The 16788-nt window shown below is 36.6% G+C and overlaps 1 pseudogene; it reads left to right on the top strand.

The window, feature by feature from the left end:
• Positions 1–3802: 3802 nt before the first annotated feature.
• LOC107846670 lies at positions 3803–14941 on the top strand (annotated as a pseudogene).
• The last annotated feature ends 1847 nt before the right edge of the window (positions 14942–16788 follow it).

The raw sequence follows: 16788 nt of genomic DNA, 5'->3' as shown, positions 1-16788 counted from the left end.
ACTAGGCTGCACCCTTGTCAGCTATGCAGGTGGCATGTGCTGAAGAAGTGTACTGAAGTTGAGGATGAGGCAAAGGGGAATAAAATGAGGTAAAAAGCATCTAGATATGTTTCATGACATGTCCTAAGACTGCCAAGGTGATTTGAAGAGGGCTTGATGTGAGCCCAAGGGGGCGGAGGCATAGTGAGCATCGTGTGTGGTGTTCGATGTCAGTGCCGTGCCATTTTGAGCTACAAGTGCAATATAAGGATTCCAGTTTAAAGTGTTGATATTAAGGGTGCCTTATGTATGATTACCAAATTTGGGGTCGTTTGGAGTCCGTTTGGATAGGGGCTTAACTTGGTCAAAGTCCAGTGGCATTGTCATAATTTGCTGATTGGTCTGAAGGCCATAACTCGTTCCATGAGTATAGGAATGGGATGAAACTTCATGGAGGTGTGAAGGAAGTCAAGATAATGGAGTAGGAACAAACGACACCTAATTTGAAGGTCGGATGGATAGTCTAATCCCCAGTATGATTCTCGGGTAGAATGATATCTAGTGCCAGACATTAGGATTATTTATTTTAAGCATATATAAGGGGGTATACATGGTGACAGCCTACCAGCCTCCCCCGGGTGTGTCGATAAATGGCCACCCCAAGTGTGCTGCCTTAAGGGACAACCTTAAGGGCCTTCCTTGGCATGTAAAAGGAATGCGCAAGGTACTCATAGGGCTCAGGAACCCTATGGACACTGCAAGGTCAGATGGACTAGCGTTGGGCACCCCGACAAGGCTAGAGGTTGGCTATATGAACCGACATGCCCCGCGGGCTGTCTAAGTAATGGAAGGATGCCTCCAAGATAATAGAGCAATCGATATACTCTCCCCAAGAGACTCATGAACTGACTTGTAAGCTTGGCCAAGGTTCCAAGCGACCAAGGGTCCATTGACCTAGACGCTCAGTTGTGGGGCGACATTATGCTATGGAAGTTGGATGCAAGTTGCATAGGCTATATTTGGCTATGCCATAAGACATGAGAGGGCATGACTAAGGAATACGCTTGATACAAAGGCTAAGGATTGAGGGTTACCCTGCTCGGGCGAAGCAAAGGCCAAGTGCACAGGCACAAGGCGATGTCAAGCTTGAGGATAGGACTGTGCATGCGATGGTGATGCTCAGGCCCAGTCGAGGGATGAGTATGTACTTATCTATCCCCAGGAGCGCATATGGATGAGATTTAAGGATTGAAGGTGCGCCATAAAAGTTGCTTATATGTTGGTCATTCCAGCCAACATGTTGATAGAGCGGCACCAAAGGGAGAAAACCTCTAAGGTGAGCTTTCCATAGGCACAGGATCTTGCTAAGGACCTGGTAAATGAGGAAGGTTGGCCCATAGTCGGGGGAACCATGGGCACCACACGAGCAAAATTGTGTACCACTGACACAGTGAAAAATGAGCCCATAACATGGGGCCTGATCACATCGAGATTAATTTCATGTTTTTGTTATCGTGAAATTCATCGTCAAGATGAATTACAGGTTAATAGTTGATAAAATTTGATAGATTCATCCATTGGAAACAAGAAGTGCAAATGAGATTTCAAAAGAAGAGTTTTTCATCACTGGTTGCTAACAAATGATTGATATGAAAAGATTGTTCGGGCTTTGTGCATTCGATCTTGTTATACCTCGCATTTTAAGCTTAAGGCATAACTGTAAGTGGAAGTGTTATGGATGCATAATTGAGCTTTTTGTGCTTCAAATTTTGTTGGAAACCCATTTAGAATGACTTGTTTATGTTTTGGGGGTTATAGGGGTGTAAATCGTAGATGGAGGACAAAGATTTTACTGCTGCATCATCATCGCAGTAGTGCAAGGGAAGGAAGAAGGGAAGAAAATAGCGAGCTACTGCCCAGGAAGCCTCTTCAATGGCAGTGTAGTCCTTTCCTTTTGACCTTAATCCCAAGAGATTAAATTTCCCCTTTCCCTATCAGTTTCATACGTTTTTGTCTTTAATCATCCCTCATGTTTTACACTCTTTTCCTTCATCAGTTTCACACATTAAAAATCTGACCCACTAGTAATATTGTCCGCTCTGAGCCCTGGCTCGCACGGCTTAAAACACATCACTAGAGAGTAAGGCTTGCTTACTTATATACCCAACATCCTTCCTGTGTTTTGCCGATGTGGGACTCCTTCTATTAAGTTGGGCTATTACAGTTATATTAACTTTTTTCTGTAAAAAAAAATATCAATGGACTAACCTTTTTCCGAACACACGAGAAGAGAGAGAGAATGGCGATTGTCAGATTGAATTAATTGACAGCCTAGAATAATGCACGTAAAAAGGGTGAGGCACCTAACATGTTCTTCCTCAATATGCTCCAAATCTCAATTCACTTATCTTTTTTTTTGGCCCATGATGGGGCCTGTACATTGGATTTAGAGAATTACTATTTAAATAAAAATTGACATGAAATATTGCCACTCAAAAATTATAGGGCTGGGATTGGGAGGTATGAGTCGATCGGATGCAGGAAAGTCCGAATAGTCTTTTCATATCAATTCACAAAATTTTCATAACAAGTGGGGTTGTTTAATATAAGGGTAACTTGGAGCCTAAAAGTGGATGTGAAGGGCATTTTAGAGCCCAAAGATGGATATGAAGGGCATCATAGTGCCCAAAGGTGGCCGAAGGGCATTTTTTGTACCATTTTCAATAGATAAAGTGCATTTCAGGCCCTTTTCTGTTGCTAACTTCATTGATATCCTTATTTATCTTATCCGACCAACCAAACAACCCCTAAAAGAACCATTCATCTCTAAAACAAGTTATACAACGATTATAATACGAGTGTCCTACACTTGTGGAGTATAGTTTTAGATTTACCCCAATCAATAAACCTACAGCTTAAACAAATAAAAGATGTCATATAAGAATTTGACGACATCAAAGATAAAGAGGAAACTGCCCGGATGATAAGCATTTTCTACTTTCAATCCTAAGGTTGTGAGTTTGATTCATCAAAAAAGCAAAAAAGCAAAATGGATAAGAGCTCCAAAGAAGGAGTGTAAAAAAGGCTCGATTAGAATAAAAAAGTACTATCACTTACTGAAAAAATTCATTATGAATTTTATGTTAATAGGGTGAAAATTGTAAAAATATTTCACAAAATATAGTTAGACTTTAGTGAAAGAAAATCATAGTAATATGATTATTCATGAAATTTAAGATTGTATATATGGGAGACACTGAAACAAATATTTATTGAAAGGAGAAAGTAAGCAGATTTGATTATAATATTTTGTAATAAAATTAATGGTATGGGATCAAGTTTTACTATGACCAAGTGTATACATGGTTCTCTTACCTATATTCATTATAGCAACTTTGAAAATTCAAAGGACGGATTTGGATAGATTATGATATAATTTGATTAATTTTTAAAGCTATATTATATTAAATTATTTTAAAATTTATATATTAAAAATTATACGAAAATATAGCTACTGCATACCAAACAAAAAAAAAGAGAATACCAACCATCAAAGACGTAATGCAACGGAGTGGATGGGACTGTCACTTGCCTAATTTGAGGTCTCGGTTTCGAATGCTGAATATATAAAAGTCCTTGGTAGGAAACACTTCTACATATAGGCCCTACGCGACGTGAATTTACATTAATCGGACTCCACTATGGGTACAAACTCCATATAAAAAAGAATACCTAAGAGAGAAACAGACAAGAAACCTTAACGAAGGTTATGTCAATTAGTCAAAGTGTCTCAAGCTAAGCAGTTTTACTCTTCTTGTCTTTAATGAACAACCATATCATTGAATCTCTTCAGCAAATTGGTGATCAATGGGGTTTAGATATTCCGGAGACTATAGAGGATCAAATCAAGTTCCTTAAAAGGGAGTTCAAATTTCTTGATTTCCTCAGCTTACAGAGATTCACAGATTTATCATACATGAAAGATGTCATACAAAAAGTTCAAGGTTTGTTTCAGTATGCTGTTGTTGGACTCAGAGAAATCAGTGTGATGGAGGACGTTAATTGCGTTAGCGATGATATACAAGTCAAGATTGTTATGACTAAGTTGGAAATAAGATGTGAATACTTATTTCCAAAAGTCGACAAGGATGATATTGCTGTTGTTAGCCCAAAATTTTTAATTGATTTGATTGATACTGTTGTGGTGAATCTAGGTGATTTGTTGAAGGTTTATTGTTCTAGTTCACTACTTTTTATGGCTGAATCCAAAAAAGAAATCGCCGATGTTCTTAAGGAGTTGAAGTTACTGAGAAATTTTGTGTGCTTTGTTTCAGAAGGCAAACATACTCAGGAACGGTTGCCTGGTTGTATCTCCCAGGTAATGGTAGTGGTGAAAATCAAGAAATGAATCATCTGCTTTCTGGAGTTCTGCAGATGAAGATAAGCCCATTGATCCAAGCATCCAAAAGATCTATATTGATGTGTTGCTAGCTCTACGATCAGAATGGCATCTGATTATCCAAATTGAGCATATAGCTGGTTTTGTGAAGACTCTTCATGTAACACCCCCACACTTTTGCGCTAAAGTTGAACCGTCTTTCCTACGTATATAGACCTGAACCCAATGGTGACTATTTGTAAATAAGTGTGAATAACAATGCTTTAGTGTGAGAATAATTTGGAGGTGAGTATACGTCATAAAAGTCTCCTAGCTCAAAGTTAAGTTGAGCACTTTCTTACCGGTTGAGTTTTAGTCGATGATTTTTCTTGGATCAAATTCAAGCGACCATTACTCCTCAAATATGAGGAGTTTTGTGGCCCATAATATACCAAATTAAATCCCTTTGAGTCCTCTTTCGAAAGCCACCAACCGTTCATCAACCCGAGTTTGGAGTAAAATGTTATGAGTGTTTAAGTGAAACACTGTCCACGGTCCGCGTTGGGGTCATGAGGCAAACCTCCAGCTTCACTTTTGGTCCGCGCCACAGACCTTGTGGTCCTCGATGGGGCCGTATTGCGAAGCCCCTCCGGAGCGTCAAAAGTTTTTCTATTTTGATTTATTTTAAGGGCATTAAGGTCTTTTACCATCCGTAGACTGTCCCTAATTTTTTTTGGGCGAATGTAATGTCTTAAACACGTTATTTCACCTCTGTAAAATCCCTAAATAACATTCCATAAGCAAGAGAGGAGAAACTACTTAGGGTTTGAGGATTTTAAATCTCCAAGGGCCAATCTCTCCATGTTCTCTTCAATTTCAAGGTACGTGGGACTATACTAAATCTCATGGGCGTAAGTTTATCATTTTCACAAGCTTTAAAGATATATAATTATGTATACGAAATGATTTTTAGAAATCGTTTGAAGAGCATGCATCATGAATTCATGTTTGATGAAATTATGAAATTAATAGGGGAGGGGGGAGTCCATGAACTTGAATTGTAGTCATGTGTACATATGTTATGAGTTTGGAAAAGTGATTTAAGAGCATCATTTATGAAATTCCCCTTGCATGATGAAATTTATGGTCTTAACGTGTTATGAATTATAAAATGAATTTAAGAGCATGAATTATAAGTCCCCTCTTTTTTATCATGAAATTTATGTATAATTAATGTTGGGGCTGCTTTATGAATAATTATATTTCTCAAGTTATAAATGCCTCTTTATCAATTATGATTTGTTATTTTTCATGTTTTCAAAAGGCGATTCTTATTTTAAAGGCTCTTGTTTCCTAATGAAGAATTGCATTTGTTTTATGAAAGAACTAACCACCATATGTTAAAGTCTTGAAAAGAAAGTGATTTGCATAAGTTTCATATGATTTTTAATATAAGATCTCTCTCATGTGATGTTTAAATCTTTTGGATAGTCATTAACATGCTTCTGAATAAGAAAGGCTATGGATACGATTTGGTATGATATGAATGACTTGTAAGTCTGGGTATGATGATACCCTGTTATGATATGCCCTTAACAGAATTAGAAATAAACTTTCATAAGCATAAAGCATGGTTTTAAAAGGGGTTAAAAGTGGGCTTAAAGAGAGTTAGATGATTACCCGAAGAAAGCATTTGAGTGTAAGGGCTCATTGCTGAAAATCGAGTTTTGCGGACTCTGGAGATATGATTGGCTATGGCCAATGTATACTTTCCCCCGAGGCACTAGTATACTAGAATAATATGTAGGACCCCAATCGTTGAGGTAAACTTGGATTTGGAGGCTTTGTCGCCGAGTTAAGACCGGATTCCATATAATCCGTGGGATTTTAGAAATGCAGAGTGTATCATCTAGCTCAAAAGTAAATTAAAGAGTTGAGTCAAAGTTTTACAATCATGAATTAAAGTTCTTCATATTATGCCCATATATTTTTATATATATTATGCTAAATTATTTTCACAATGCTCTCAATTATGTTACATGAAATATATGTTATTTTGAGTTGTTCTACATACCAATACTTTTCAAGTATTGACCCTCCCCCCATATAGTACAGGTTCTGAGGTACAGTCCCCTGGTCCATCACATAAGTAAAACATTTGGGATAATGACAGAGTTGGTGAGCCATCCATCTTTCGGAAGGCACTTATTCATAAATTGAACTTATTTCACTTTATGGTCCAGCCAGGATTCTTGTCCCGACCTGGACAATTAGTTTCAGTAGAGGCTTCTTAGACGAGATGAGATTATTGCATTGTCATAACTTGTTGACACAGTTTTATTATGAGACTTCTTTAAATGACATTATATCTTCCGCACTTTGATTGATGTATGGATTATGATTATGATGGTATGTTAAGGGATCTCTCAGGTCTTCGTGGTTTGGGATATCCGTCACAACCAAGGCCTCGGCTTGGGTCGTGACACTTCAACACAACTTGAAGGCGCTACCGATTAATAATCCTGACACTCATCAAATAGCTATTGGGTTCAAGGTGTATGTGTGAATGGAAAATGGAGGAAAAAATAGTGGAGGGAAATTGAGTTCACACTAAAAATGAAAAGTGTACTCAAATAGAAAGCTTACTAAATTCTCTCACATTGGTGGGAGAAAGAAGTTTTCATGTATTTATATTGAGAAACATATCTCCACTTGGATATTGAGGCAAGAACAAGGTGGTGCCTCGCGCCGTCGTTGTCGTCGCTCTCTTTGGCTTCGGATTTGGATCGATTGATGAGATCTATCTTTTTGGAAAAAAATTATTTAAAACTTGATGAACAAGTGAAATTTTAATCCCTATATTTTTGGACAAAATTTATTTAAAATTTGATGAACAAGTAAAATTTTAATCAAAAGAATCTGATAGAAATATTTTTCTCCATGTGAGAGCCCATTTTAGACACCATGCACAACGCACCTCGAAGGGATGCGACCCATCGAGGTAAAAGGCACACTGTTTCGCGCAAATAAGTGACCTGTGCACACACCTGGAGACCTGCGGCCAAAGGGCCAGCACAGGTGCAACACAGATAGCTACTGGAATTTGACAGTGTCACCTGCGGCCGCAGATCAAGCACAGTTCCAGCACAGATTGGGCACAGGTAACGTGACTGTACTAAAAAGGTGCCTTTTTTCAGAACCAATGCTTCCTTTTGTAAGGGACACTTTAAGGCTATAAATACCTGACATATTCCTTAGGTATTTACATGATTTTTGACAGCATAAACACTCTTTTTCTCTACAACAAACTCAGTGTGATCATTGGCCGTTGAGTGAGTTCGATAAATCCAATAATTTGAGGTACCGTTATTATTGGATTAAAAGTCATTTTATACTGGAAGGAAAATTCCATAACCTTGGGTACAGAGAAGGAAATTATTTCTTAGGGACACTCTATGAAGTCGGGGGACTTAGCTTTAAATTTTTATTTCATCTTATTTCTGAAATAATAACACACTTCTTAGATAGATTAATTTTAATCTTATGTTTAAGGTATTGTGTAACTTCATAGGTGTTCTTGTTTTAGACTTAAACTTGTGTTGAAGTTGTTGTGTGCCTAAATACAGATTTGTGTACCAAAAAACATTGAAAATAACAATCTCAAGGAATAATCTAGAATCTGTATAGCTTGGTTTCTGGAGATTAAAGCTTTAAGTTTTCTACTCCGTTTGAACTTAACTAGTGATTTGAATACATAAAATCTTCATCACAAGTTGAAGATCACTCGGTTGACAATGAAAAGTCATAAAAACTTCATCGTTAAACCAGAAACAAGATGTGTTTAAAGTTACTGAAACCTTATTAATAGTATTTTGATATACTAAAGTTACTATCTTATAATGATAGAAAAATGACTATGGATAGTCAAGTGCAGGATGTTGCAACAACTGTGGCAGCAACTAGTATTGCCACAACAAGTCGTATGAATGCTCCGCCGGTAATGGAACCAGAGGAGAAACCCAAAAAGTTCACGGGTATTAACTTCAAAAGGTGGCAGAAGAAAACGTTTTTCTACGTTACAACTCTTTGTCTTCAAAGGTTCACAATTGAGGAAGCTCCAGAGGTTCCCAAGGGAACCTTTAAACAAGAGCGATTTGTGATTGTGGAGGCTTGGAAACACTCTGATTTCCTATGCAGGAACTACATCTTAAGTGGTCTCCAAGATGATCTCTACAATGTGTATAGTGGAACAAAGACAACAAAAGAGTTGTGGGGAGCGCTGGAACGGAAGTACAAGACAGAGTATGCAGGAACTAAAAAGTTCTTCATTGCAAGATTCCTGGAATATAAAATGATAGAGAGCAAGTCTGTTATCTCTCAAGTGTAGGAACTGCAAGTGATCATCCATGATCTCCTTGCGGAAGGTATGATTTTGATAAATTTCTTTGTTGAACAGTTTAAAAATGTTATTAGTAATTCACATAAACTTTATTGTAGGTTTAATCATGAATGAAGCGTTTCAAGTAGCAGCAATAATAGAGAAGCTTTCACCCATGTGGAAGGACTTCAAGAACTATTTGAAACACAAACGTAAAAAGATGTTTGTCGAAGATCTAATCATAAAATTGCATATTGAAAAAGAAAATAAAGTTGCGGAAACAAGGTCTAGAGGAAATTCTACAATGAATGGAGAAAATATTGTAGAAGACGAACACAACTCTAAAAAGCGCAAGAAAGCTGGACATGAAAGAAATCAACCCAAGAAAAAATTCAAGGAAAAATACTTTAACTGTAGCAAGATTGGCCACAAGTCTTCGGATTGTCGTGCCCCAAAGAAAGGAAAAAAAAGGACCAAGAAAATGATGTTGATTCCAAGAAAGAAGTGGACGATATTTATAATATGTTGTTCGAATGCAACTTGGTGGGAAATCCTCACAAATGGTGAATGAATTCCAGTGTCACCCACCATGTTTGTGCTAATAAGGAGTTATTTGCTATTTTTACTCCGACTCAAGGGGAAGAAAAGATATATATGGTCAACTTCGCTACTGGAAAAGTAGAAGGAACAGGAAAAGTATGCTTGAGAATGACTCCAGGCAAAGTGTTGACACTCAACAATGTCTTGTATGTACCGAAATTAAGAAAGAACTTGATTTTTGTATCACTTCTTGACAAAGGAGAAGTGTATGTAGGAAAAGGCTACCTCAATGAGGGCCTATTCAAAATGAATGTAATGAATATTAAAATCAATAAAAGTTTAGTTTCTTCTTACTTGCTTGAGTCTTATGATTTCTGGCATGAACGATTAGGACATGTCAATTACAAAACGTTGCATAAACTGATCAACTTAGAAGCTTTGCCAAACTTTGAGTGCAATAAATCAAAATGTCAAACGTGTGTAGAATAAAAGTATGCTAAGCATTCATATAAGTCCGTTGAAAGGAATTCCAATCCCTTAGTCTAAATCCACACTGATATTTGTGATATGAAGTCAACACCATCTTGTGGTAAAAAAAGTATTTTATAACGTTTATTGATGATTGCACTAGATATTGTTATGTCTATTTGCTAAATAGTAAGGATGAAGCAATAGATGTGTTTAGGCAATAAAAAATTAAAGTTGAAAATCTATTAGAGAGAAAGATCAAAATGATTGCGTAAATATGTGTAGAGAATGGAATTATCCATCAAACTATAGCCCCGTATTCACCTCAATCTAATGGAATTGCAGAAAGGAAAAACCAAACTTAGAAGGAAATGATGAATGTCTTACTTATAAGTTCAGGTTTACCGCAAAACTTATGGAGGAAGGCTATCCTTATAGCCAATTGGATACTCAATAGAGTTCCCCATAGTAAGGCACAATCAATTCCATATAAAAAATGAAAAGAAAGGAAATCCAACTTGAAATACTTCAAAGAGTGAGGGTATCTAGCAAAGGTCCAAGTTCATATGCCTAAAAGAGTAAGGATAGGACCTAAGATGGTGGACTGTATATTCATAGGATATGCTAAAAGTAGTAAAGTATGTCGATTTTTGGTTCATAAATCCGAACATCCGGATATCAATGAAAATACGGTAATTGAATCAGATAATGCCAAACTTTTTGAACATATTTATCCGTATAAAACTAGACATGAACAGTCTAGTGGGGGGTCTAAATGACCTTGATATGAACCAAGTGAGGATGTACATAATGATGAAAATCCAAGATGTACTACATGTCAAAGAACGTGAACTTTATTTGGATCATATTTTGTAATATTTCTCTTAGAAAATGAGCCTCAAATATTTAAAGAAGCGATGGCGTCTTCAGACTCATCCTTTTGAAATGAGGCAGTCAAAAGTGAGATTGATTCAATCTTAAGCAACCATACGTGGGAGTTGGTTGATCTTCCTCCAGGAAACAATTCTTTAAGTTCTAAATGGATTTTCAAAAGAAAAATGAAAGTTGATGGTAATATTGACAAATACAAGGCAAGACTTATTGTAAAAGGCTTTAAACAAAAGAAAGATCTTGATTACTTTGATACATACTCGCTAGTAACGAGGATAACGTCAATTCGGATGTTAATTGCCTTGGCGGCAGTATATGGTCTTGAAATCCATCAAATAGATGTGAAAACAGTATTCCTAAATGGAGAATTGGAGGAAGAAATCTACATGGAATGGCCTGAGGGTTTTGTGGTTCCAGGAAAAGAAAATAAGGTGTGTAAACTTGTTAAGTCACTTTATAGACTAAAACAAGAACCTAAACAATGGCATGCAAAGTTTGACCAAATCATGTTGGCAAACAGGTTCAAGATTAATGAATGTGATAAATGTGTTTATATTAAAGACACTCCAAATCACCAAGTCATTATCTATTTATATGTGGATGATATGTTGATCATCAATAGAGACATTTCTAACATAAATGCAATGAAATGAATGCTCGAGATCAAATTCGATATAAAAAACCTTGGAGTTGCGAATGTGAACTTAGGAATAAGAATCCATAGAACTCCACAAGGGTTGGCATTGTCAAAGTCTCATTATATTGAAAAGGTACATGAAAAATTCAAATATATGGAATTCGGTATTGCCAAGACTCCATTGGATGTGAGCTTCGCACTTCGAAAGAATAAAGGTGAAAGTGACTTACAATTGGAGTACGCAAGAGTATTAGGATATTTAACGTATATAATAAATTGTGCACGACCATACATAGCATGTGTTATTAGCAAGTTGAGTTAGTATACGAATAATCCCAACAATACTCATTGGATGGCAATGAAAAGAGTTTTAGGGTATCTTAAGTACATTCAAGACTATGCTTTGCATTATAATAAATATCTTGTGGTACTTGAAGGATATAGTGATGAAAATTGGATCACGGGATCGAACGAATTAAAATCCATGAGTGGATATGTATTTACTATCGGTAGAAGAGCGGTCTCTTAGAAATCATCCAAACAGACATATATTGCTCGCTCTATAATGAAATTTGAATTTATCGCATTGGATAAAGCCGGTGAAGAAGCAGAATGGCTCTGAAACTTCTTGGAAGATATTTCTTATTAGTCCAAACCAGTGGCACCAGTATGTATACACTGTGATAGCCAAGTGGCAATAAGTAGGGCAGTGAGCATAATGTAATACCATTAGAGAACTTTTCTCTAGTGAAATTATCACTGTTTACTATGTAAAGTCAAATGTGTCGGATCCACTTACGAAAGGCCTATCTAGAGAAGGAGTTGAGAGGACATCCAAGGGAATGGGTTTAAGGCCTAGGACAAGTTAGCATAGCGATAACTCTACCTACCAGACTGGAGATCCCAAGAGCTAGGTTCAAAGAGATCAAACAAAGTTGAGTCTGACAGGTTTAACATTGTTATTATACCCAATCCATTCTCATGATGTAGACAATATTTAGTAAACAAGGATAAGACTTATGGTGTAAAGTCTTTTAATGATTATCTAAACTCGGCAGATTTGACCAAATAGTTTAATATACAGGATTGAACATTTAGAAATCACCTAACTGAGAATGAAGTGGAAGCCGCTTCAAGGAGAATATTAGTAAAGGTCTATTCTCTAAGCTCTCATGAAACCGAGACGTGTTCATGGCTGAAAATAACAAAACCATGAGAACCATAAATGGTAAAAAGCTGGTTGTGTGACATGTGTTGTCTAAGTGTACATTAAAGCTTGATGGTTCAAAGATATCAAATCTACCGATTGACCGAGTGTATCCGATAAATGTTCACTATAGAAAGTTTAAAAGGAAACCCACTTATCCAAATGTAATCAATCTTTGCTAAATGATCACATGCTTGTCCATAAATTCTTTAAAATATAGTCATTCCCCATTCATGTGGGGGATTATTGTGTTCAATTTACATGTGTGAATGGAAAATGGAGGAAAAAATAGTGGAGGGAAATTGAGTCCACACTAAAAATGGAAAGTGTGCTCAAATAGAAAAGCTTACTAAACTCTCCCACATTGGTGGGAGAAAGAAGCTTTGATGTGTTTAAATTGAGAAACACATCTCCACTTGGATAGTGAGGCAAGAACAAAGTGGTGCCCCATGCCGTCACCGTCGTCGCTCGCTCGACTCGGTTTCGGCTTCGGATTTGGATTTGTAAAATGATCGATCGATGAGATCTATCTTTTTGGACAAAATTTATTTAAAACTTGATGAACAAGTGAAATTTTAATCCAAAGAATTTGATAGAAATATTTTTCTCCATGTTCCGGCACATTTTGGACGCCATGCAAATGCATGCACAACGCACCTCGAAGGGATGCGACCTTTTAAGGTAAAAGGAACACTGTTTCATGCAAATAAGTGACCTGCGTGCACACCTGGCGACCTGAGGCCACAGGCCAGCGCAGGTGCAGCGCAGATAGCTACTGGAATTTGACAATGTCACCTGTGGCTGCAGATCGAGCACAGTTCTAGCATAGACTGGGCGTAGGTGACGTGACTGTACTGAAAATGTGCTTTTTTTCAAAACCAATGCTTCCTTTCCGAAGGGACACTTTAAGGTAATAAATACCTGACATATTCCTCAGGTATTAACATGATATTTGATAGAATAAACACTCTTCTTCTCTACAACAAACTCAGTGTGATCATTAGCCGTTGAGTGAGTTCGATGAATCTAATAATTTGAGGTACCGCTATTGTTGGATTGAAAACCATTGTATCCTGGGAGGAAAATTCCATAACCTCGGGTACAGTAAGGGGAATTATTCCTTAAGGATACTCCATGAAGTCGGGGGACTTGGCTTTAAATTTCTATTTCATCTTATTTTTGAAATAATAACACACTTCTTGGGTAGATTATTTTTAATAGTGTTGAAGGTGTTGTGTAACTTCATAGGTGTTCTTGTTTTAGACTTGAACTTGTGTTGAAGTTTTTGTGTTCCTAAATACAAATTTGTGTACCCAAAAACATTAAAAATAACAATTGCAACCCTTTATGAGATGCTTAAACTCTTAATTACCAATCTGTTCGTACGAAATCCGGAATTTCACCTTCAAGAATAAAGGAAGTAGAATTCTTCTTACAACGAGAAATCACAATGTTGCCAACTATGCTAAATTTGTTAGTGAACCTCTTCGTCTTTGCTTCTTGACCTATGAATAAAGTTGGGACCTACTAAAAATAAAATTGTTTGGCAATGAAAGCTGTTCTCCTCTCCTTGAAAAAGTTGGACAAAACAAGAAAGTGTGAAGGTCTGCCTCTGTCGGTTGTTTCAGTAGTTGGTGTTCTGTCAAAGATGAAGAGGACCGAAGAATGTTGGAGTCAAGTGGATAAGGGTTTAGGTTCCTACATTGGCAGTGAGGAAGAGGCTATTACTAAACAAAGTTATAAGCATTTTTCTTATTATCTAAAGCCTTTCATCCTATATTTTGGAACATTTTTGGAGGATGAGGAAATCAATTTTTCAAAGTTAACATGGTTGTGGATTGGAGAAGGATTTATGAAGGATCTCGAAGGAAGAAGTTTGCAGAACATGACAAAAGCTTACTTGGAGAATCTTATTTCTAGAAACCTAGTGATGAATATTAAGAAGAGTTCTGATGGTAAGGTCAAATCATGTCATATTCAAGGTTTATTGCTTGATTTTTGCATGAGAAAAGCAGAGGAAGAGTACTTTCTACTGTGGATAAAATGGTAATAGATTAATTAGTTGTGTTTTATTTGTTCAATCAATCGAGTATTCAAGTTATACTTGAAAATAAATGTATGGTATATCATAGTAATTCAAACATACACAAGTGTGGAATCGATAAGTATTCATTAGGTATATCATCTCAGATGCAGCTTGCACAACGTCGTCTGGTCTTCTATTATAAAGAGCAGAATCTTATAGAATGGAGTTTGCCTTGCTCATCTATTGACTCTCTACTTTACAGAGAAGACTAAACAACAAACGTTTCTAGTGGTTAAGTCTTACAAACTTTTCACAACTTTAAGTTTCTAAAAGTGTTGGATTTGGAGTTCATTGTTATCTATTCTTTCCCAATGGTGTTAATTTACTTGAGGTATTTTGCTAAGTGTTTTATATGTTTACGTTTGTTAAATCCTTAGTTTTGATGATTGACAAATTACATCTTGGGACTTGTTTCTTGAAGATTGAGTGATGACAAAGTTGTTATTACTTAGGGAACTGGTTGGGCTAACCTGTCACTATCACAGTCAACCTCACACAGCTGGACGAAACTACAAAAAATGTCATGAAAAGCTGTTGCAACCTTTTTATCTCAGCTAATAAAATTCCTCCTAGGTTTTCTTGTGGCATACATTTATTGCTCATCCTCTACAACAAGAAAACCAAGGCTTCCATATACTTACAACTAAAATCTCTCTCAGAGTTCTTAGATCAAAGACTCACTTTGCAACAAGGAACTGATAGCTCATCAAGTTTTTATTCACTTTCTTATTGTATTTGAGTCTTTGTATTGTGATCTTAAACTTTTCCTATTGCTGTTTGTATGATTATTAGTACGTGTTGTGGTGTAAAGCCTATTTCATTATAATCATCTAGAGTTAGGTGATTTCCAAGCTAGAGTTAGCTTGTTATTCTAGTTAGAGTTAGTTGCAATTTGATGCAATAGAGTTACTGCTAATGTCTCTTTGTAATAGAGTTATTACTAGGAGAAGAAGGAGTAGGAGTTTAATTCTTGAAGACTGGAGTCTGTAATTAAGTTGCTTGGATATAGTGGATCTTTAGAAATTATGGAGGCATGTTGTGGTTTTTCTCCCTTGAGCAAGGAATTTCCACTTAAAATTGTTGTGTCATCTATTTACTTTCTCCAAGCACTTTATTATTAAACTTTCTCCTAGTTTTTGATGTTTGAATCTATTTGGAACTAGATCCCAAAGTTGAGTAACTCACTACAACTCTTCATTTGGTATCAAAGAGAGGTCTTCCTAAAATGACTAACACCTTGAAAGGATCTTGAAAATGGTTGCTCCTCCAAATCTTGAAGAAGGCCAGTGAACCACTAGACCACCTAGATTTAATCGAGAATATTATGGGTGGTGGAAGACTGGAATGCATGATTTTATTATGGATGAAGATTCAAAATTGTGGAATGTCATTGAGGATGGACCTTGTGTTCCCACAAGGGCAGTGAAGGTTGGTAATGTGACCTTATAAGTTTCCAAGACAAAAATGAAATATAATGATGCTGATAGGAAAAGGATTGATAAGAATTACAAGGCAAAGAAACTGCCTGTCTGTGGTATTGGTCCTAATAAGTACAATAGGATCTCTGGTTGTGAAAATACTAAAGAGATGTAGGACTGCCTTCAAACAGATCATCAAGGAGTTGACAGGTGAAAGAATTAAAGGTTGACATGCTAATTACATAATATAAGACCTTCACTAAGAGCGAAGGTGAGTCTATTCAGGATATGCACACTAGATTCACTGCTATAACAAATAAGGTTCACTGTTTAGGAGAAGATATCATAACCACCAATCAAGTCTATAAATTTTTTGGTATCCTGCCTAACCGTGGAAAGTTAAAGTCAGTGCCATCACTGAAGCCAGGAACTTGAAAACTATGTCAATGGATGAGCTCATTGGCAATCTCAAAACATATGAGATGTTGAAATTTCTAGAGAAATCAAAAGGTGAACCCAAGATGGAAAATAGACTGGTTCTAAAGGCAATTAGGGATAACACAAGTGTTGAGGATGTGGAAACTGCTTACATTGACAAACGGGGTCATCAAGGCATTGAAGAAGTTATGAGTCATCCCCAAAAATGGGAAATCTAGCAGATATTTTAGAGATGGAAAAGGGATTGATACATGTCATAAATGTGGAAATCTTGGTCACTACATCAAGCACTGCCTTTTGCACAAACTAGAATACAAAGAGTATGTCAAGAAAAATAGTAACAAGGAAAGAGATAGGAACCAGGTTCT

This window comes from Capsicum annuum, chromosome 11, assembly GCF_002878395.1.
Source record: "Capsicum annuum cultivar UCD-10X-F1 chromosome 11, UCD10Xv1.1, whole genome shotgun sequence".
Lineage (NCBI taxonomy): Eukaryota > Viridiplantae > Streptophyta > Magnoliopsida > Solanales > Solanaceae > Capsicum > Capsicum annuum.
The sequence above is the reverse complement of the archived record's forward strand: the minus strand, read 5'-3'. Positions and strand labels throughout refer to the sequence as shown.